The 23,303-nt window shown below is 37.6% G+C and overlaps 1 protein-coding gene across 8 annotated transcripts in view; it reads left to right on the forward strand.

Moving 5' to 3' along the window:
• Aff2 (AF4/FMR2 family, member 2) overlaps nucleotides 1-23,303 on the forward strand; it is a 511,865-nt gene that overhangs the window by 341,387 nt on the left and 147,175 nt on the right. The window lies entirely within an intron of this gene.

Genomic DNA, 23,303 nt, shown 5'->3' on the forward strand with positions numbered 1-23,303 from the left:
AGGAAGCATTGTCAGCACATAATGAGAGAGTTTCACTTATAAATAACGCAATCAGGAAACATTTATTTCTGTAAAATAAATATGTGGAATGGATACTTATAAATCATTTACACTTTAAAATATAAAACAATGAAATGTAATATTTAATGTTCAAAAGACCTCATTTATACTTTATGTATTTACAATTTAGCTTAACATTAAATATATCTTGGATATATGAACAAGATAAAGCACTGTGAGAAACATAAAAAGAATATTTCAACAAATGAAAAGTTCTTGGCTCCTCACCTAACAACATATGATATTGCTTCCACATACATTAACAAATAAATCACTAGAAGGGGGAGAGAACTGGAGTCCTTTTAAATTCCAGGCCATGTTTCAGAATGAGACAGCAAATGTAAGAGGTACTCAGGGGAAAATCAGAGATTTCAATGAAACCAGAAGTTTTAAAAGGAAGAAAAACATCTTAAAAGTCCAGGAAAATGTCTAGGATCTGTAAAGCCATGGGTTCAATCTGGAGTGCTGAAGAAAAAAAAAAGACAGAAAAAGAAAGCAAAAATCAAAGAAGAATATGAGTAATTGTCAAGGCTTTGAGTGCTGACAAATATATTATATTTTGACAAGTTCCCACTAACATGTTGTGTTATCTTCAACACTATATATCTCATTACCTAGAGGCCAGTAATTAAAAGATATGTGACATCCTGGATGTCTCAAAAACATCAGTAACTTAACTATTTCTTGTTGCACGATTGTATATCAATGCTGGTTGAAATTCAAAGTACGATCACAATACTACCAAACATTTACTTTAGCTAGGTTTTTGTTTTAGTTTGTTATTTGGTGCCTAGTACTATTATAGGCATTTCACATATACATAGAATCACCAAACTAATGCTTGGAAGCAAGTCTCAAATCATCTACCTGTTAGAGATAATGAATTAAAGCACTTAGAGCTCAAGTGAATTTGCAAATCCCATAGTTAACCAGAAGTGAGAAGAGCCAGGATCTTCACCTACGGAATCAGGCTCCCAAGTCCATTAAGTATTCTGCATAAGGATATAGGATTGTAGGATTTGGTTTTATGCAGCTACTGGGAACTTAGCCCCTGACTCAGTGAACTAGAGAAAAACTAAAAAAGTTAACAAAGAAATCCCATGGTACAAAATCAGGAAAGCAACTTACAAGATTGACTATACCAAACACAATAGGTATTCATAAGTAGGCCATACATAACAAAATGCAATTTCATAGCAGAGCTACTTATATGACAATGTATCATAGTCCACTGATATCTTGATCATACAAGAAAGGGTAATTGGTGACAAACATATATGTATATGTGTATGCATATGTATATATGCATATATATGTATATATATATATATATATATATATATATATATATATATATATATACAAACATACATAAGAGCAAGATTTTTAATTTTGATGAAGTCCATTATATCCTGCTCTTCTTTTATGGGCTATGATTTCAGAGCAAAGCCTCCTTTTTTTAATCAGACTTAAGGCTGTAACCTTTTTTACCATAGTTTTTCTTTGTTTTAAGAATTTTGTTTATGTCACTGATCTATTTGGGTCAATTTCAGTATGTGCTATACACTATGGTGAGATTAATTGTATTATGTTTTACAGCAACTTCTTCAAAGACTTTTTTGTCTTCTTGCATTGAATTGGTTTTATATTTTGTACAGCCTTAAATGAGCATATTTACTCATTTTGTGCCTGGGCTTTCTAGTCCTTCCTATTAGCCCATATCCCCAGACTCTATCAATACAATAAATCCTTCATGTGCATAGCATTAGAATAATTCTTAAAATGGAATAGTCTGAATCATCATCTTTATCTAAAAGGGTTTAACTAGTTGATCTCCTGTTCCCTTCCCCATTACTTATAGAGTTAGACAATTTACATTTGCAAAGATTCTAGTTGGAATGTTGGTTGGCATTGCAACACACTTAGAGATGATTTTTTTCTTATGTCTCTTTAGTCATGAATGCAATTCTCGTGTCATGTCCTGAAGACAGTGTTTCACAACAATCCTCCATGACTTCTGCCTTTTATAATCTTTCTGTCCCTCTTCTGTGTTGGCCACTGAGCCTTGGGGAGAAGAGTGTACTCTGCTACATTCATGAATGTATTAAAAACAGTAACATAAGTGAATTGATCTGTATATACTAGTCCCTGTACACATTCATGCTCCTATTGGTTTATAATGCCAAATTTTGAAAACATGACTTTGAATTTTATAGTTCCACCCTTTATGGATTCACAGTTTGATTTGCTGAGGAGTTTAAATCACCTCTATAAGTTGCTTACTTATTAAACATGTATGCCTCCTGAATATCTTTATCATGTATGTATGACATATATGTATGAATATAAGCATCAAGTGGATATACACATGTATATGCTAGTGTACATGCAGGTACACATGTGGACACCAGAGCTTGACATGGAATATCTTTCTCAGTTGTTCTCAGCCTTGTCTCATTGGCACTGTGTTTCTCACTAAACCTAGGTATCATTGATGTAGTTGGACTGTCTTGTCAGAAAGCCCCAGGGTTTCTGTCTCTGCCTCCCTATCACTAGAAGTACAGGCTTATGGGCTAGGGCACTATCATGCATTACTTTCTTATGTAGGTGTAGAGAATCCAAACTCAGCCCTGAATGGTTCCATAGCAAATGCTTTGGGAACTTAGATGCCTCTGTAGTCGTCCCTATTGCTTTAATAGTGCTGGTGTTGTTGTTGTGTAATTTTAAGTTTAAACCACATCAACGTCCCTAAGGTACATCACAGCTTTTCAGTTTCTCTCACTTGTGTTAGCCCTGAGGCTAGCCATGTTGATTTTTGTCAGCTGCAAAATAGTCTTTCTGGGTTGCTTGCAAATTCCTTACCAAGTGTTTGTTTGTCTTAAGATAGTTTTACAATGACTTTGTAGAAGTAGAAGGAAAGTAGAAGAGACAGGATAAACAAGGGGAACTGGCAAGGGTATTGTGATGGGGGTGGGGTTGATATATGTTATCACTGGCAGAAAATCTGTACCTATAAGGCCAGCACTAAACCACTGGCTGACAATTGACTGTTCAACAAGAGTTACAAAGTAATTACACACAACAACCTGAATCCTGGACCTGAGAAAGGTTTCTGTGTGAGAAGACAGCTCTCTGTGAACTATTTATTTACTTCCATCCCAATCTCATACTTGCCTTCTAGAACCTTCCCAGTGAGGGTTTTGACATTGTTCCTTTTTAATATCCTATTTGGTACTTTAGTAAATTTATGGCTGGAAGTAAAAGTATTGATCTGGTTACTCCAGAGTTGGCATAGACTGAAAACAGAGATTACAGAGGATTTGGAGATATTCAGGGATGTTGAATTCTCACAGGGAATTAAGAAGCTCTGGGTGGTCATGAAAAGAGTCAGGTGGATTCATTCCTTCCTCAGTGTGATAAAATGCCTTGCCAGATGCGGGTACTCTTGAAGATGTCAATGGGAGGTTATTCATAAAAAAATGCTTTTGTAATAAGGCCTATGTGAGATTGTCACCTTTTACATTAAAACAAACAAAAACCCTACAACAATGATAAAATAAAAACAAGACTCATTCTTTTGGGACTGTCTGTCAGTGCTAAAGTAGTAGTGTTTGCCTAGTGTATGTGCGTCCTTGATTTCCAACCCTAGCTATACAGCACAGAAAAGAAGAAAAGAAGGAAAAAAAGGAAAAAATAAGGAAGGAAAGAATAAAGAAAGAAAGAAGGGAAGGAGAGAGAGAGAGATAGAAAAAAGAAAGAAAGAAAGAAAGAAAGAAAGAAAGAAAGAAAGAAAGAAAGAAAGAAAGAAAGAAAGAAAGAAAGAAAGAGGAAATAGCTCAAAAAGAAAAAATGGAGGATGAAACGAACTGGCCATATGTTTACCAAACATTTGATATATTCTGTCTCCACAACTATCATTTCCAGGAGCAGCATAGCAGCTAGCTACTCCTCGCTTAGACAATATCACAAACATCTGCTTTCACCATGGAAGAAAGGAATTTTCTTTCCTGGTTTTGAAACAGGATTGAAGCTTTACAGCATCCCTATGGGAGCAAGTTTTCTGTCCATGCTGCCAGTCCCTGGAGTATTAAGCATCTTTTCTTTCTCTCACTTGTGCTGCTTCCTTACCACTCTTAATATAAGACACAATTGCGAGGCATCCCCTGTGATTTGGAGGGAGTTTAGGGTAACAAGGATCTAAAAATGCAGAGAGTCTGCCCAGGCATTCAGGACTACTCAGCCACTTAGGGACTTGGAGTAATCAGTGGGGGTGGGGGGCGGGTGTTAAAGGGGTTTCACTTGGGGCTTCACAGGGATTTGATGTTATCTCAGGCTATGGTGAAGAGTCCAGGGCTGTTGGTTATTTTTACTGGGTTGTCTGTAGGTTAGTGGAGGGATTTGTTAACTTATTTCATGTGAATGAAGCAAACCAATTTTGTTTGTACTCTGGCTGCTGTGATTCTAAGACTGAAATTGTTTCAGAGGGAAGAAACTTCAGTGTAAAAGGTGCTGGATAGAGTTTGCTCTGTATTTGTAGCCAGTGCTTTCTTTTTACTGATCCCAGTAATAATGAGAGAGCAAAGCCACAGCCAAATTATTCACTGGAGGGTTTATTACATGAAAATACCTATTATTTCTCCCCCACCATCAACAGCAAGTGAGCCTTGTTCCTTAGAAGCAGTGGTCATGAACTCCTCATTACCATTTTTTTTCTTAATGTGATAAGCGTAAGCTATAAGAAAGCTACCATGTTTGAAAAGCTCCAGAAGCCCTTAGTAATGGAACACTAATACCTGGCAAAGCCTTGTACTGTGGATTGCAGGAAACGAATTCCATTTCTGCCCTTGGCTTGCAGTTGCCATTCACTAATAATACCTTCTACTTATAGTCCAAGGTAGATTCCTAAAGGACAGCTCTGTTGCTGTCTCTGTACAGTGCAACTCTCTAGCAACAATTGGATAGCCAACATAATAATAAATTCCATGTTGTAAAACCTGTCAGTATTTTTTTCTATTTTGAATGATAACTATCAATTTTCATTATCTTAACATACATTCTGAATTCTAATATTCTACTTACTGCTGCACAGCTTCACTCTGCTCCTAGGCCGGTTCCATTCTGCTAGTTCTTAGATGCCTCCAGGAAGTATCCAGGCAACATGTGATATTTTGAATGAATGAGATTAAATGTACATTATTCAATATACTGCTTGGGGAAAAGCAAATGAAGGTATGTTGTTTCTTCTGTTGATTTGCCTGAACTTCACATAAAGCAGCAACTAGAGGGCAAGCATAAAGAAGCTACCCATTCCATGAGGATATAAAGCACGGCATCCCACCTAGAAAATGATTACAAAGAAAAAGAAGCATGACGGGATAATTATGAAAGATTTGGGGAGTGGCTTGAGGCATTGTATTTTAAGAGATAATCATTCAGCATAGTTTATAACAAAATAATAGACATAGAAGAGCTACGCATGTGATGGTGGTAGTGGTGTGAAAACTAACAGTGGTAGGACTTTGATGTTAGGATTAAGACAAGTTCTAGGTTATCAATCCTCAAATATTTGAACTAACTACTGAGAAGAAACTAACTAGATTTTTACTTAATCCTAATGTTTATAAAACTAGTTTCACACTGGCCAGGTCTTATATTTCTACCCCTCAAAACTTGCACATTTTTACCTGTATCACAGACACTAAACAATTGAGCATTGTACAGTCTAACGGCAGTTCCTAGTGATGTGGGTAGTCTCATATGCTGACTAGTTCAATATAATTTATACAAGTGTTCTGATAAGGATTGAAGTTTACAATACCAGCATCCGTTACGCATATCAAACACCTTACCACAACGACTATTGTACTGCAGCTTGCAGCAGTAAGTGAGGATTATTAATGCCATCCATTAGGTTGGTATGTCATTTTTGACTCTGTTATCATTGTCTATAGACAGGTTTCTTTGTGGTGTATGAGTATAGAATGTGTAAGAACCAGTGGCCCAAAAGTAGTAGCACAGACACTCAGGAGGTAGAGGTAGGCAGATCTGAGTTGGAGGCCAACCTGGTCTTCAGAGTAAGTTCCAGGATAGTCAAGACTACACAGAGAGATGTTGTCTTGAAACACAAAAACAAAATAAGTTTCACCGACTGTCTCTACTCCTTATCATAAAAGTTCTTATTACATTCAGTGTAAGACTGATTTTATCAGGGAAAAGCATGGTCTGATTATCATACAATGTGTGTGCTGGGGCACTGATGATCATGTTTCCCACGTGTGAGTTAGAATTAGTCTCTTTTCCTGCAGGATCAGGGTTTGAGGGTTGTTAGGATAAAAGAAGCTTATATGAGCTACACATTTTCTATGCACAGTTCTATAGCCAATGGGGTAAATTTTCCACATTTCTTGAAATACTTTCTAGCCCCAAAGAGTTTGAATAAAGCAATAAATAAATAAATGACTTATTTGAAGAAGTATTGCCAGAATTTTAGTAACAAGTCAGTGAAAGCATAAATTTGTTTTAACTTTTAAAATAATTAGTCTTCTTTTCTATGGTGCATTTCATTGGGTACAGGCTGTTGCCATGTCATGGTTTGGAAGTTATGTTTAATGTAACCCTTGATTTTTTACTTCCTCATTGCCAGCATGCACAGGAATCAGGGCTCCAATCTCTGGAGGCTATCTTAAGATATATATATATATAAACAAGTTCAGGACATTGATCTGACCAGCAGACAGGCATGCCAGGAATGGTTAGCAATCAAACCCAGGGAAGTCTGTGCTTCCACTGTTGCTGGATTTCCAAAAAATTGAGCATTCAGACAAATTGGGATAGCATTTGAAATGTAAATGAAGAAAATACCTAATTAAAAAAATAAATTAAAAAAAGAAAAGATGTAAGCAGCCTCACTGAAAGGCAGCAGGCTCTCCCCCTACAGCCTCCCCAACCCTGATTCTGAAAGAATGATGAATTTTTTTGGCCAATCTGGTAATCTAATGTGGGGCAGTAGGTGAAACACGGACAGCCTAGTCTCCAGTCGTGCTGAGGTCTGAACCCAGGTAGAACCTGGTGGTGAGAATTCCCACCTACATGGGACAGTATGAGTTCCCTCATGTCTCCTGGAACCCTGGCTCCTGTCGAAGTTACTGCCCCCACAGCCCCCACAATAGAAGTATATGGCTAGTAGTCTCATGGACAATGTCCCAAGCTTCTGACTTTCAGGCTAAACTCCTCCCAGTTACCTAGCCCACCATAATAGGGGCTGTTTGGCCCCAACTCACTCTCTCCTCATGCTCTCCTCGTTCTCTCTTACTTTCTCCTCATTCTCTCTTACTCTTTCTCCCTCGCTCTCTTAAGCTTTTACTTACCTTAGTCTCTCTCTTTAACCTTTCTTATTCTCTAGCCTTTCTTCTCTCTCTCCTTTTCCCCTTCTCTCCTCTTGACCATGGCCAGTCTCTCTCTCTTTCCACCTTCTCTCCTTTCTCCCTGCCTTTCTACAAGAAAGCTCTAAAACCATAGATTGCCTCTGTTCATCAAGGCCTACTGTGCATACACTATAGGATAGGGTTTCTTCTAACAAGCCTTCTCTAATCTCCGGGCCTTCCTGTGCTCCAGTCAAGGCCCGGACTAAGGACTCTCACCTGCATGGGAACCTCTCTCCCTCTGCCCTCTCTTCCCTAACTCCAGGGCCGAAGTGTCGCCCTGGGGCCTCTGGTATCAGGGGCTTCCCCTTGTCTACCCCCCATCGAGTGGGGTCCAGTGGCTTAGATGCCCACCTGGGACCGAGTGGAAAGTGTCTCGTAGCCTACCCGCATCTGACTGCCCAGAGCACAGGAGCTAGAGCCACGGACATGGGCTCTCTCCATCCCCCCTCCTTCCCTGGCACCCACTTAGCCTACAAACTAATGTTTATATCACACACACACACACACACACACACACACACACACACACACACATACACACAAAAAGAGAGAGAGAGAGAGCTGAGGGGGAGCAGATAGACACACTCAGTTACTTGTCTTCTTTTACATATTGCTTACTATACAGAGATAAAGAATAGCCAGCTTGCTATGTTGCACCTTTTCTTCTTTCTTACTTACCTTTTCTCCCTTTCCTTCTTTCTTTCTTTTTTTAAATAAGTTCCCTTTCTGTTATTCAAGGTAGTAAACATTCCACCTTAAATGACAGAGTGCTCATTCACTGCTGTCTAAGATAGACAATTCAATGGTTGGAGGGCTCACATGATTGGATTTTCTCTCTTGGTTTGGAACAAAATTGTTCCACTAATGACTTTTACTCACAGTAAAACAGGGAGAGGGAATCCGTGAGTGTGACACCAACTTTCCCACCTCAGGTATGTATATAGTTTAGAGAGCTAAAGTGCCTGACAAAAATCAATGGCCACCAGAACTACCCCGTGTCAGTAGCTTCTGGGATCTCTATCTCTGTCTGTCTCCCTCTCTGTCTGTCTCTCTGTCTCTCTGTCTCTGTCTCACTCAAGAAATGAAAGAACAGCAGGAAGATGAGTTCTTCTGAAAAGAATTTTATTATAAAATTAAAAGTATGAGCTCAGGGAAATAAAGTAGTTGCCACTGGAGCAAATCTACCAAGCTGCTAGCTAGGTCCTTTTTCTGGGATTTAAGTCATAACTGTTGTGAGGTACAGGGATATGAGCTGGTCAGTCTGGTAAGTCCAACAGTTGGAATTCCTGGTGAGTCTTAACTTCAATCAAATCCTCTTGTATAGTTTCCAAGTAAGGCTGGTCATTTAGGTAGTATAAAAGAGAAGAAAGATATCAAGAAACCAGATTAGGAATGAGTGTTACTTTCTGATATTCTTGGCCTCTGGCCAAGAAAGAACCAAGACATTTCTGGTTTGGGGCCAAGGTAAGAATTAGAGCTGCCTACCTATGGGATTGCTGCCCTTTAAAAGTGTGCAACCAGTTTCTGTTTCCTGTTAGCATCCATAGAGCTAATGGTCCTCCTGGTCCACAAAACAGATCCCAAACCTCTTATTTCTGACAGTAACATTCTTCTGACAACATCTCTCCCTTGTATATAGTATCCCCGTGCTTCTGCAGAACTGGCACATCTGGGTTAATGCCCAAGTGTTGAACGTTATGTTTTCATGCGGTACCCAGCAGAATCATTATCTTCTACATTGTAACGGTTGTAATAAATGTCACCTAAGAATGGCATGCATTCTCTTCTCTCAATTGCCAAAATATTTACAATTAAAATTAGTTGTCAACTAAAATCTTTATTTAACTATGCCATGTATTATGCCAAAATAATGTAGTCTTTTATACTCGTTTCATTGCTACTAATAAAAATCATCCAGTGGGCTTCATAGCAGTTTCAGGATCACTCCCAACCTGATTACTCTGTTCTGATATGTTGACTTTGTACATACTCCATAAACTATGACTTTAATGCTGTAAGACTTTAAAAGAACTTCCTTTAAAACATAGTGCTAGTATTTGCCTGTTATTATTAGGAAACTGGTGAACTGGATGTGATGTGACTTTCCGTTGGGAGACAAAGATACAATTATTTATTTGTCAAGAGAAGCACCAACAGAACAAAGAAGGGATTTATCCTAGTCCAAACTAGCAAACCAAGGAAGTTATAGGGATTATGTACAAGAGCATTGGAAACTCAAAGGTAGCTAAATCATCAAGCAATCTCACTTCTGTTACAGCCAACTCACACTCATCTGTACCACTGAAGATATATACCCTATCATTCTCCCCATCCCCCCCCCCACACACACACACGAACAAATGCAGCTAGAGCAAGAAGATGTGGAGAATAAGATCTCAGATGAGAATACAGTGAATTGTCTTTTCAGAAAATATTAACAGTTCCATACCCTTACCATACATCTAGCTGTGGGCTGTAGTGTTCTGCTTATTTCTTTGTAATGACTCAGGGCCAGGGCTCTGTGCAATTCACCTCAATAATTCTGCTTGAGGATAACAATGACATGGCACCCTGGGAGGAGATGGTATACCACACAGAGAAGTACCTTATGAAAAACATGTGGAGAGTTTCCTTCTAGGCTGAACTTGCTTATTTATACATTTGTATTATCTCCTTCTACAATGGTGCATACTAATGCAGCTTTTTCACATTTCTATCCTATTCTGCAAGATATTTATGTGACAATTGCTTTGATGATGTCATATTTATGTGACAATTGCTTTGATGATGCCAAGATATCCTATGTCAATACCAGTTTCCCCACTATTCCTGAAAGGATCATGTTTCTTGAGTGGTATCAATGCACAAATATGGGTTTTAAAGGATCTTGAGCTAATTAATATGGTATATGTTGAATGAAAGCTTTAATACAAAGTTCATTTGTTCTGAAAAATGCAACGTCTATCCTGAGAATGGCCAGAGAAGAAAGATGCTAGGACATCCTCTCATGTGCCCTGCTTCTCTCTATGAGAAGTCTCACGTGGAACAGCCAAATTCATGGACACTGAGGAAGGTGTTCCCTCCTATAGCAATGATCATCCCAAAGCTTTCAAGTCCCAGAGGAAGATCCACTGGAATCTTTTGGAGGCACCACACTGAGAGTGGAAGCCGGGAAAGACCACAGTCATTCCATGAATTCTCACCCCAGCAGCTACCTGGGTCTTGCCCTTAGTGGGTCCCTTACCAGTGTGCCCTAGCTCTTTGCATCATTTCCTGTGTGTAGCCATAAGGTGGCTACAGATAATGTGCTAATGCTTCTGCCTCTCTTTTCTACCAGGGACTGGCAGCTTCCAATAAACCAGTTCCCAACTGATAACAGACTGGGGGCTGATTTGCCTGCTGTCCTTCTAGGGCTGAGTCTTTGGGCTACCACTCCTGATAATCCTAATGTCCTTGTCCCTTTCTCTTGGAGATCTAAAGGCCTAACTGCCCCTGGAGAACTTTCAGAGCCCACAGATACAGAGACTATGTCATTTACTTTAATGGTAAGGTAGCACCTTCTGCTACACATTGCTTTCTCTCAGGAGAGGAGCCCACTAGCAAAGAAAGGCAACTGTGCCTGTCAAAGTGAAGCTCTCTTTCACATAAACAGGACATGTGGATACCATGTTTTCAGGATTTCAAAACCTAATATCTGTGCATCCTTAGGCTGTGCTGACTTGTAAGGGTCATGATGTATAATGTCACTTTTAGGGAGTAAATTCCCTTAGAAGTAAAAAGAATAGATAAACCCAAAGCATCTCAGAGGCTGTGACAGTAATTTAATTCTAAATCTTTATGAAAAGAAATCTTTACTTTTGTGGATTTATTCTCCTATCTTAAAATACTCAGTTATTCATACTTATTACTCTTAACCACAGGAATTTGTAAATACCTCCAAAATTGCATTGATTATATTTTTTGATATCGCAGTAAAAAGAAAATGTGGGAATGAGTACCTCTTTATCTCTTCAGCTCTGAGCAGAGCTTACATGGCCTGTTGTGATACATAGGTCTAACAGCCCATATTAACAATACTGGAGCCATGACTGTGGGCCTGAGAGTGAGAATATTTCAATGTTTGTAAACCTATATGTTTTCTAAATCTCTTAGATACTTCTCCCATGCCAAAGCATAAGCAAAGCATGTCAAATTAGAGATTAATAGCACAGGTACTTAAAAAAATAATCTAGACTGTGCAAGCCATGGCCTTCTTGTTACAAATGGGAAAACAGGCTCAGAGTGGGCAAACAACTTGACTAGGATCACACATGTAGCTCTTTTCATCCAATTCTTGCCTTTTGATCTCCTCCTGCTATAACAGAAATATATTATCGATGTAATATAAGCAGTGCTACTATCATCTAATTTTAGTAAAATATTGTTTGAAAACTTATAACTATCTCATCAGTTTGAATTCCCCGAAGATAAAGAATTTAATATTTGTAGTATCAACACATTATTTCATTATTTAAACAGTTAACATATGAGATGCAGTATACATTTCTGAAAATGTCACACACACACACACACACACACACACACACACACACATTTTTCTCTTACAACCCCACTGTGATATAAAGCCTTTCCAAGTGTTTCATGCAGTGACTTCCTCCTGCTCCTGTGCTCCTGGTAATTTTTGCTAGAAGGATAAGCTTTTTAGGGAAAGAACTTAACTTGATCATGTCTGTATCTTGGGACCAATATATAATGTCTACTTATTAAAAGTTACTAAGGCAAAAGTAAAGAATCCATTACAGACACTGCCATTTTGTCTCTGGCCTTGGTCAACATCACTATGGTCATGCTCCCCTCTTGTCAAATGTATATGATCCTACATATTGTCTCTTTAGTTTGTTTAATTAATTCTTTAATTTCTAGTATGCAGGTACTAGTTGACAAACTATTACCTGCATACTAGAAATTAAAGAATCAAATCTGCAGAATACAAGGCTTATGACAATACACTACTTACTTGAGATGGAACTTTCTCTGATAACAGGGGATAAAATTGAGGCAGGAAGAGCCTAAAGACCATGTAACACCATTTCTCACTTTGCCTACAGGGTAACCAACCTTTATGGCTTAACTGAGTAAATCAGGGCTACCCACAAATTGTTTCAGTTTCTTGGAGTCTGAGTCAAAGAGCCAAGATATGTCTAATGTGGTAGAAGATTGAGTATTTTGTGATTTTTCCTGAATTTGACTTTGATGTCTTGCCTGTTGTCAGAATGGCAGAGCATTCATGAAATACATTCTCAAGCACTAAAACGTTAAGCATCAATATTTAGCTCTTTTTTTCATTAACCATGTCACTCTACATTACAAAGGGGTGAGATACATAGTGTAGTATGTCTTTGGAACTAACCACAAGCATTCATTCCAATGAAGCATAAAAATTTAAGTAAGCAACCTTATTTCACAGAATATTGATTATCCTTAGAGATCTAATAGATATATGAATAGCTGCGTTGTCTCTCTGAAGGACAAGCAAAGGAGTCCAGAGATTTAAAAAAAAAATAGATCTTTTTTATGGAGGCCCAAGCAATCTTAAATGCATGCACATGTGTGTGTGTATGTATATATATATATATATATATATATATATATATATATATATATATACACATATATATATATGGAAAGTGATAACATGATGCTTTATGTTAAATATAGTTATTCAGCATTAGATCTAATTGCAAAAACTATGACTCTTTTTTGAGCAGGTACTCATCTCTAGGTAGCAGAGAGGCAAAAGATCACTATGTACTTATATAAGCATTCATGGGCATTCTTATCTCAGGGGTAGCAAAAATAGAACAATATATTTATAATTTTCAATTGTTAATAAAATGAATAATAGAAAGTCTGTTGTGAGCTTGAAACACATTACTCGTCTAACTTATTTTGAGAAGTGAAAGAGCTTGCTCTGATGTTTCTTACTGAAAATAACTTTCAGAAAATTATGTTTGAACTACACTGCCCCTATTCTCCTCATCAAATGTGCCTGTGGCAACATAGACTCAGTGAGCTGTTGCATGAAATTTCAAATTTTCAAATACAAAGAATCAGCTTAAATTGAAAGTGCCATGGTGTATATACTTCTATGTGAATTGTCCAACTATGTGATGCAAGATAATCTGATTCCTAGCATATGGAGTATAAATACACCAAGGTGAAATGGTGTACCTGTGAAAAGTGATTTTATTATTTGCACTACCTGAAACACATTTCGATAACTCAAAGTAACCCCTGGAAAATAGTGGTAAAAAGGTATAAACTATGTCTCTGATTAAACTAGTTCATGAAAAGGGCCACCACTTCTCTTCTGGAGTAGGACTTACCACTCCTTAGTCAACTTTTGGCAAAATAGGAACTTTTATTTATTTGTTTCTTTTCACGTGTGTGTGTGTGTGTGTGTGTGTGTGTGTGTGTGTGTGTGTGTGTGTGTGTGTGAAATATAGCCTTGTGGAATGATCATCAAACATTAAAGGAATCAACATCATCTCATGTACTACCTTAACAATGTTTGTGTTTACTCCATATTATTAATAACATGTTAGTATTCTATAAAATTAGCTCCACAACTTCTTTTTCCTAACAAAAACATCTTACGCTTTGACAAAACCTCCCCATTCCTGCTATCTTGTTGCAGAATTTAAATGATTATATTTTAGAGAGCAGCTGTAATCAGGGAAACCACATGCATTTTAAACAGATCAGTGAGTATTGTAAAAACACCAAGTAATTAGAATTCTTCTGAAAACTCTTATCATATACAGTTACTTTGGGGCAAGTTTTGATGAATATATAAGCAGCATTTGTCATTTGTCATGAATGTTATCAACTGGATACAAATGCCCAAGTCGAAAACACTTGGAAACAGCCTATCTTCTAAGTAGGTTAAGCATCCCTTCTAAACCTTGTGTGCATGTTTAATGTACTTACCTCCCCCATTTTAAATAGTACTGGGGAGAATTCTATCTGTGTCAGCGCTTGTCAGAATAATACTTACAAATTCTGCTTCAGCAGAGCTGCTGTGAATGAAGCTGTGAAGTATCTCCTTGCATTACAGCTCTTCATACATCAAAGGCTCCTTTTGAACTGGGTAATTATAGGAGAAAAATATGTTTTAGTGCTACCTGAGAGTTATTACTAATATTATCTTTGAAATGACTAATGATGTTACCTGTAAAGACTGAAAAGAAGACGTATGTAACTTACTTATTAAAAAGATATTCACTAACTAATCCTTGTACACCCTTCCCCAGCACCATTCTTTATTTCCACCATTACAATGATTTTTATATTTAGTGTTTACATATGAAAATGTTTGGAGAACCCTACACATGCTGACTCCCTTCTATTTCACAAAACTTATCTGTCTGTTGCTGGAATTGTGAGTATGCAGTTTAATTATCCCTGCTCTTAGAGTAAAGCATAGTGGCTATGAACCCTAAGACTTGACCAAGATTTGAACAGCACTTCTTTTTCAAAAGAGTGTTTGAAAGAGCTGAGAAAGTGTGCCTGCTGATGACAGAGGGTTGAGAGACTGTAGGGATTTGTGTGTGTGTGTGTGTGTGTGTGTGTGTGTGTGTGTGTGTGTGTGTGTGTGTGTGTTTGAAGTGGTGAACTTATAGATACACTGTATGATTGGCATGGAAAAAAACAAGGCAGAAATTCCATAGTAAACTTCTCTGTAGATGAAGGAATATTATTTAACTGCCTCAACTGTGCAGAGGAAAATGAAGGGCATGCACATCATCTTGTTACTACCTGTTAGGCTGCATCAATAGACTATCAGAGCATCCAGGTTGCAGATGGTGAGGGGCTACCCTTCTTGGAACTATTATACCATACCTGTAACAGAATACTAAGAGGTAGAAAAGCCCCAGGCAGTCAAGATTCCTGCCTTGGGAGCATCTAAGATAGTGACAGATTCAAGGCTGAAACTTTGGAAGAAAAATTCAAAGTTTCCAAAACATAAATGAGCAGGCTAAGAATGTCTTAACCTGGAAAAGAGACACATGCTACAGGGGAACAAATAAACTTGCTGTCTTCCAAAGCTGAAAGCCTCTTACACTGAAACAGGAAGAGTTGAGTTCTCTATGTCTGCAAATTATTATCACTAGGTGGAAATTTTTGTGAGACAGGTGTTTAGCTTCACAAGCAGAGGGAAGACCCAGCTGCTTCCACAGGAGCTATATGACCTGTTTCAGCAGTGGTGAGCTCTCTCTCTCTCTCTCTCTCTCTCTCTCTCTCTCTCTCTCTCTCTCTCTCTGTATGTGTGTGTGTGTGTGTGTGTGTGTGTGTGTGTGTGCTCCTTTTATTTTTTGAACCACAATGCTTTTAATATTGCCCAGACTTGGTTCACTTCAGTTGTATGGGAAAAGGCTTTCTGGTTATGACAATTAATATTCCTGCTCTTTTAATTTCTTTTTAGCAATATAATTTTTATTGGATGTTTTATGTATTTACATTTCAAATGTTACCCTCTTTCCCGGTTTCCCCTCTGGAACCCCACTCTCACATCCTCCCTTCCCCGCTTCTATGAGGATGCTCCCTCTTGTGTGTGCTTCTTTTCCTTTAACTTCATTATATTCGTTGAACCAATATTCTAGTGGGATCTATGATTATAAAATGACACTGGTCTTCTGGTGCCTTAAAAATAATTTGAAGTTTCTGAAGTTTCTGTTGCCCTCATAATAGTACCACAAGTGAAGAAAGAAAGAAAGAAAGAAAGAAAGAAAGAAAGAAAGAAAGAAAGAAAGAAAGGAAGGAAGGAAGGAAGGAAGGAAGGAAGGAGAGAAAGAAAGAGAGAGAGAAAGAGAAAGAGAGAAAGAAAGAAAGAAAGAAAAAGAAAGAGAGAGAGAGAGAAAGGGAAGAAAGAAAGAAAGAAAGAAAGAAAGAAAGAAAGAAAGAAAGAAAGAAAGAGAGAGAGAGAGTCTTTAAAACAATATCTCAATATCTCACTCTCTGAGCCCTACCTCTGTGCAAGTAAATGGTGCCTAGAGCTAAGGAAACAGAGATCATCCCCTAAAGAACACGCAATAAACAATCCATCATTGAACTATGGTTTTGAATTTAAGAAAAGCTATACTCTTCATTCATCTCATTTTGTTTCAATTTTTCTACATCACCTCTTCAATCCTTGCTTACTAACAGACTGATCCTTATCAACCACGTAGGTAAATATTTTTCTTCTACAGATCTATTGACAAGATTTGAAATAACTTCTTCAGCAGTTTGCAGTAACAATTTATAACCACTAGTTTTTGTTTTGTTTTGTTCTGTTTTTGTCACATCTGCCTTGAAAGATGTCACTATTCTCAGACATTATGCAAGCACATCATAGCATCAGTTATAGTGTCAGGCCTTGGGGCCTCCCCTTGAGATGGATCCCACACTGAGCCTGTCGCTGGACTGCCTTTCCCTCAGTCTCTTCTTCATTTTTATCCCTGCAATTCTTTTAGACAGGAACAATTCGGGGTCAAAGTTTTTGACTGTGGGATGACAACCCCATCCCTCCATTTGAGGACCTGTCATTCTACTGGAGGTGGACTCTACAGGTTCCTTCTCTTCACTGTTGGACATTTTATCTAAGGTCCCTCCCACTGAGTCCTGAAGGTCTCTTACCTCCCAAGTCTCTGGTACTTTCTAGAGGATCCCCCACTTCCCATGCCCCAAGATTGAATGTTTCCATTCATTATGCTGGCCCCCAGGGCTTCTCTCCCGTCCCCCTTCAATACCTGCTCATGGTCCCCTTTTCCCCTCCCCCCTCCACTCTCCAACCCAAGTCTCTCCATCTCCTTGCCTCCTGTGATTATTTCCTTCTCCTCCCTAAGTGGGATTGAAGCATCCTCACTTTGACCCTTTGGCTTGTTAATGAATGTTCTTGAGTTCTGTGGATTATGTCCTAGGTATTCTGTAGTTTTTTTGGCTAATATCCACTTATTAGTGAGTACATATCATGCATGTCCTAAGATCAGGAATTGATAAATGTTACCTCACAGAACTGTAAAGCTTCTGTAAAGCAAAAGACACAGTCAATAGGAGAAATTGACAGACTACATATTGGGAAAATCTCTTCACTAACCCCACATCTGATAGAGGGCTTATATCCAAAATATATAAAGAAGTCAAGAAGCTAACCTTCAAAAAACCAAACAACCCAATCAAAAATGGGGTATAGAGCTAAACAGATAATTCACAACAAGGAAATCTCGAATGGCAGAGAAGGACTTAAAGAAATGTTGCAAATTCTTAGTCATCAGAGAAATGCAAATTGAAACAACCCTGAGATTCTACTTTACACCAATCAAAATGGCTAAGATTAAAAACTCAGGTTTTTGTTTGGGAGGATGCGGAGAAAGAGGAACACTCCTCCATTGCTGGTGGGATTACAGATGGTACAACCACTCTGGAAATCAATCTGGGGGTTCCTAGAAAACTGGAGATAGCTCTACCTGAGGACCCAGCTATATCACTTTTGGGAATATACCCCAAAGATTTCCCACAACAGAAGAATGGATACAGAAAATGTGGTTTATTTACACAATGGAATACTATTCAGCCATTAAGAAAGAGGACATCATGAGTTTTGCAGGCAAATTTATGGAACTAGAAAATATTCTGAGTGAGGTAACTCAGACCCAAAAGGACATGCATGGTATGTACTCACTAAAAAATACATCTTCTAAACTGTGGATGTCTCCATTAAATATGCATAAGACAGTGATTCCCTTTTTTGTCTGTTTAGTTGTTCTTTTAATAAAATGTGATACTACTGTCTGAGAACCTGTTTTTTATTTTGTTTTGTTTTGTTTTTTGGATTCTTTTGGTTGGCGTTTTTTGTTTGTTTGTTTGTTTGTTTGGTATTTAGTTATGAGAGAGCTCATCCAAAGGATAGGACTAAAATCATGGATGCCTTTAATCTAATTCTTCCAATTGTATGCTGCTTAATATTTTTGAATGTCTTTTAAGTTTCATTTTCCTCATCTATATGTGTGTGTGTGTGTGTGATTTTTCAAGTTAAGTAACTTATGAAACTCTAAACTTACAAAGACAGTTAAAAATTCTCATGTTCATAGTAGCCTTATTTATAATAGCCAGAAGCTAGAAAGAATCCAGATGTCCTTCACCAGAGGAATGGATACAGAAAATGTGGTACATTTACACAATGGAGTACTACTCTGCTATTAAAAACAATCAATTTATGAAATTCTTGGGCAAATGGATGTATCTGGAGGATATCATCCTTAGTGAGGTAACCCAATCACAAAAGAAGTCTCTTGATATGCACTCACTGATAAGTGGATATAAGCCCAGAAACTTAGAATACCCAAGATACAATTTGCAAAACACAAGAAAATCAAGAAGAAGGAAGACCAACATGTGGATATTTCATTCCTCCTTATAATAGAGAACAAATCACCCATGGAAGGAGTTACAGAGAAAAGTTTGGAGCTAAGTCGAAAGGTTGGACCATCCAGAGACTATCCTACCCGGGGATCCATCCCATAATCAGCCACCCTCCACAGACATTATTGCATATGCCAGCAAGATTTTGCTGAAAGGACCCTGATATAGCTGTCTCGTGTGAGGCTATGTCAGTGCCTGGCAAATACAGAAGTGGATGCTCACAGTCATCTTTTAGATGAAACACAGAGCCCCCAATGGAGGAGCTAGAGAAAGCACCCAAGGAGCGGAGGGGGTCTGCAACCCTATAGATGGAAAAACAGTATGAACTAACCAGTACACCCAGAGCTCTTATCTCTAGCTGCATATGTAGTAGAAGATGGCCTATTCGGCCATCATTGGGAAGAGAGGTCCCTAGGTCTTGCAAACTTTATATGCCCCAGTACAGGGGCATGCCAGGGCCAAGAATTGGGAGTGGGTGGATAGGGGAGCAGGGCAGGGGAAGGGTATGGGGAACTTTCGGGATAGCATTTGAAATGTAAATAAAGAAAATATCTAATAAAAACTCAAAAGATTTAAAAAATAAACACACACACACACACACACACACACACACACACATCTCAGTTAAAGTTTGCTGACCAATTGCAGTAAATCCTCACAAAGAGGAGAATAAACATATGCTAAGTAGAACTAAGAAAGAAACAATATCCTTGGGAGAAGGTTGGCACAGGCAAACAACCTCGAGAACAGAGATAGCACTGGATCCCTTGGAACTTTGCAGTTTGAAATGCTAAATGAAATCAAAAGAAAAATAACACATTATTGTAATATGTTTATGAATCAAGCATTTTCAATACAGAGCCAAAAAACCGTGTGTACAAGCCCCTAAGATATTATTATATTATTATATTATATTATATTATATTATATTATATTATTCTCTGTGAGAAACATTAACTGATCCTCTCAAGCTGGGTCCTATGCAATTCAGATCATATTGTTGATATACAGGTGGTTGTTTAAAAAGAGCTTTACATGCGTCTGTGACTATAGCTTGGCCTTGTTATGTACTGGCATATATGATATTCTGTGAGAGAAATACTAAGACTCATGTCTGACGACTTTTTTAAACTACATACAATAACAGTTATTGTATGGACATCGTGGATTTTTTCCAGGATGATGGTATATACAGTTACAGTTTTGTATCTATATACAATGACATTGGTAAAAATTTAAGTGTTTTCTTTACTTGTATATCTTGTTTAAAAATGATTTATCCAGATCATCATTAAAATCAACATCAAGAATATATAAAATCAATTATTCAAAATTGTGGAATGACTTCATCCACTTATTTGCTTCATGCATCACTACTACATTCAGTGCACTGAAGCAATTGATTGTTTGAGTATAAAGGCCATTTTAAAAACCAGTTTACAAGACAAATATAAAGACTGCGTGTTTTACTCTCCTATCATGTTTGTTTTGTTTGACTTTGTAACCTGTGTTTAATTTCCTGATGATACACAAGTCTACACTTGCTCTGCATCTTTGTAATAAAATCCTTTTGAGAAAGGCCAAATAGTAATACTAGTTTAAAGTTAAGCTGATACAAATAGTAACTCATTTTTATGTAAGAGAGATGTCCTGGGTAATTGAAATTATTTGATAGTTTCAGAGACTCCAAATGATGGAGATTATTTTGAAGTGTGATTAATATTTTCCTGCCATTTTAGAAGGTTATGTTGAATACACTACAGTTTTTCCTCATAATTTTGGTCCTATTCTCAGCACCAATTATTGTATTAGGCAGCAATTGTACCCTCGAGGGATCAGAACACAGAGAAGAATGTTTTTTTCCTCCCATTAAACGAATGCAGACTTGTATGGTTTTTAAGTTCTGACTTTATTATGCCATTTTCATGGACTCTTCTGCTGTTTATTTTTACAACTTATTGGTCTTCTTGTGATATGACCTCTACAGACAAATTCTCTTCCTTTTCATCTCTAATTTCCTAAGGGATAGAGCTGATGGCTCAATACTTTAGAGAACTTTTGTCAAAAAGCAGTTAGTTCTCTAGTGACAGAGGGACAAAAGTCAGTAGTAGTGAGGAGGTGACTATGAGAAGGGTACAAGGTATATATGTAGGAAATGTAATAAAAAACCTGTCATCCTGGATGGTAACATAATGCTCAGTTATGTTTTCCATGACTTTTCCTTTCTAGTAATTACATTTCTTTTTGACAATCTCAGATATATGTGTATATACTACATTCTCGTTACTCTGACCAGCCCTCAATTCCCTTATTTTCCTTCCAAATATGTCAAACCCCTTTCTTCCCTACAGGTCCTTTACCCACAAACATGCCTTTTTTTTCTGACCCAATGATTTTAACCAAGCCCCTCTATGAAGTCACAGGTTTAATAGCTATTCCTTGAATTCTTGAAGACAATGTCTATCTCTCCCCTAAAACCCATTAGCTGCCAATACTTCAGCATGGAAGGTAGGTTCCATAAACCCCTTCACAACCCACAATTGGCTTTTGACAACCCTATCTTGTGCAGGCCCAGTGCAAGCAACCATGGCTTCTGTGAGATCATGCATGCAATAGCTGTGTAGTGTCTTGAAGAGAGCATTTCATAGCCCCTCTCTCTCTCTCTTCTGGCTCTTACAATAGTTCATTCTCTTCTGCAGTTTCTTGTACCTTAGAGAGTGTGGCATAAATGTATAAAGCTTGTTTAATGCTGTGTATTCACCTGTCACTTATTCTCAGCATCTTGGTCAGCCATGAGACTCTGCATTTATCTCCATTCATTACAAAAAGAAGCTTTTCTAATTAAGGAAAGATGAAAGTGGCATTGTCTGTGGGTATAAACATAGATATTTAGAATCAGTTTGGTGGTATATTAGTTTATATAAACTATAATGGTTCCCTTCCTCTGGTCAATAACCTATCCAGTCCATGGTTTGTTCGGTTTTGTTTATTTTTTGACAAAGTTTATAGTGCCAAATGAAAGCATTAAAAAAGCAGCTTTCTTTCAATTTTTGAAGCCTTTAACCAGCCAAATTTAAGCAGAATTAGTGTAACAATCTTTAGCTTGGTTGATTGTGGTTTTATAGAGTAATCATCACAGAAGTCAAACTTCTTGTGAAACGGGTACAATGGACTGAAAACTTGACTTTCAGATAAAGCACAGCATAGCCATATGGTTCTTTGCTTATTTTTTAAAGATAAATTATGTTGTGCTCTTTTTTCTTCTGTGTAGGGTAAGATATACCCTAATGAACACATTACTCAAAGCAAAGACTCTGATAAAGGCAATTCTATATTTACTTTCTTTGTAGTGATAGTGATGAAACCCAGAGCCTTACTTGAGCTAACTGCCTTTGGTTTTGCTCCTTGCATATCCTATACACGGTCCTTGCATATTCTACATACAGTACTGTGTACAACCTTATATATTTGTTACTTTTCTATTGCTCTGATAAAATATCATAACAAAGGATACTAAGAGAAGCAAGGGTCTATTTGGACTTTATGGATCCAGAGGGATAAAATCTCTCAACATCATTACAAAGAATTGTGGCAGCAAGCAGGTATGGATGATGAGAGAAAGCTCTTATCTCCAACCTTAAAAAGTGAACTTGTAATAACACATAACCTTGAAACTTCAAAGCCGACCTCCAGAGACATACTTCCTAAAGCAAGGTCACACCTCCTAAACCTACCAAGGCAGCACCACCAACTGGGGACAACGTTTTAAAGTGTCAAAGACCACAGGGGGCATTCTCATTCAAACTATTTCTGAGCATTACTTTAATGCTTTTTTCATGCCAAATTTGCCAAGATCTGCACAGGTATGTCATGTTCTCAGCGAGTCTCATAAGTGCAAGTCTAGATTTCTCAAAACAGTGAATGAGTTTTGTGAAAGGTACTTTCAAATAAAATTTAAATCCTTTCAATAATATAGTCTACTAACATATTTCAAATTACTTCTTCTACCTCAACAGGCTTGTAATAAAGTTTGGTGAACACCTCTGTTGAACCAAATTAAAACTTTCACATTAAAAAAAAAAAGACTTTTTACCAGGAAGAAACTAGACATATTTATTAATTACAATCATGTTTGCACTTTTACAAAAAAAAAAAAACATGATTATGTATTTGGTTGAACCAAGTCTCCTTGACTTTCTAAGTGGCATCATTGCCTAGCTAAGTGATATTATACACTTGAATTTTACATATATAGGTCATTTGTTCTCGTGTAGTGTACAGTTCCAAATAGACATGAACCTTACTTTAAATTATAATAAGGTGGCATTTTTTTTCTAAAATTGTTGCAGCAGCCTT

This window comes from Mus musculus, chromosome X (assembly GCF_000001635.26).
Source record: "Mus musculus strain C57BL/6J chromosome X, GRCm38.p6 C57BL/6J".
NCBI lineage: Eukaryota > Metazoa > Chordata > Mammalia > Rodentia > Muridae > Mus > Mus musculus.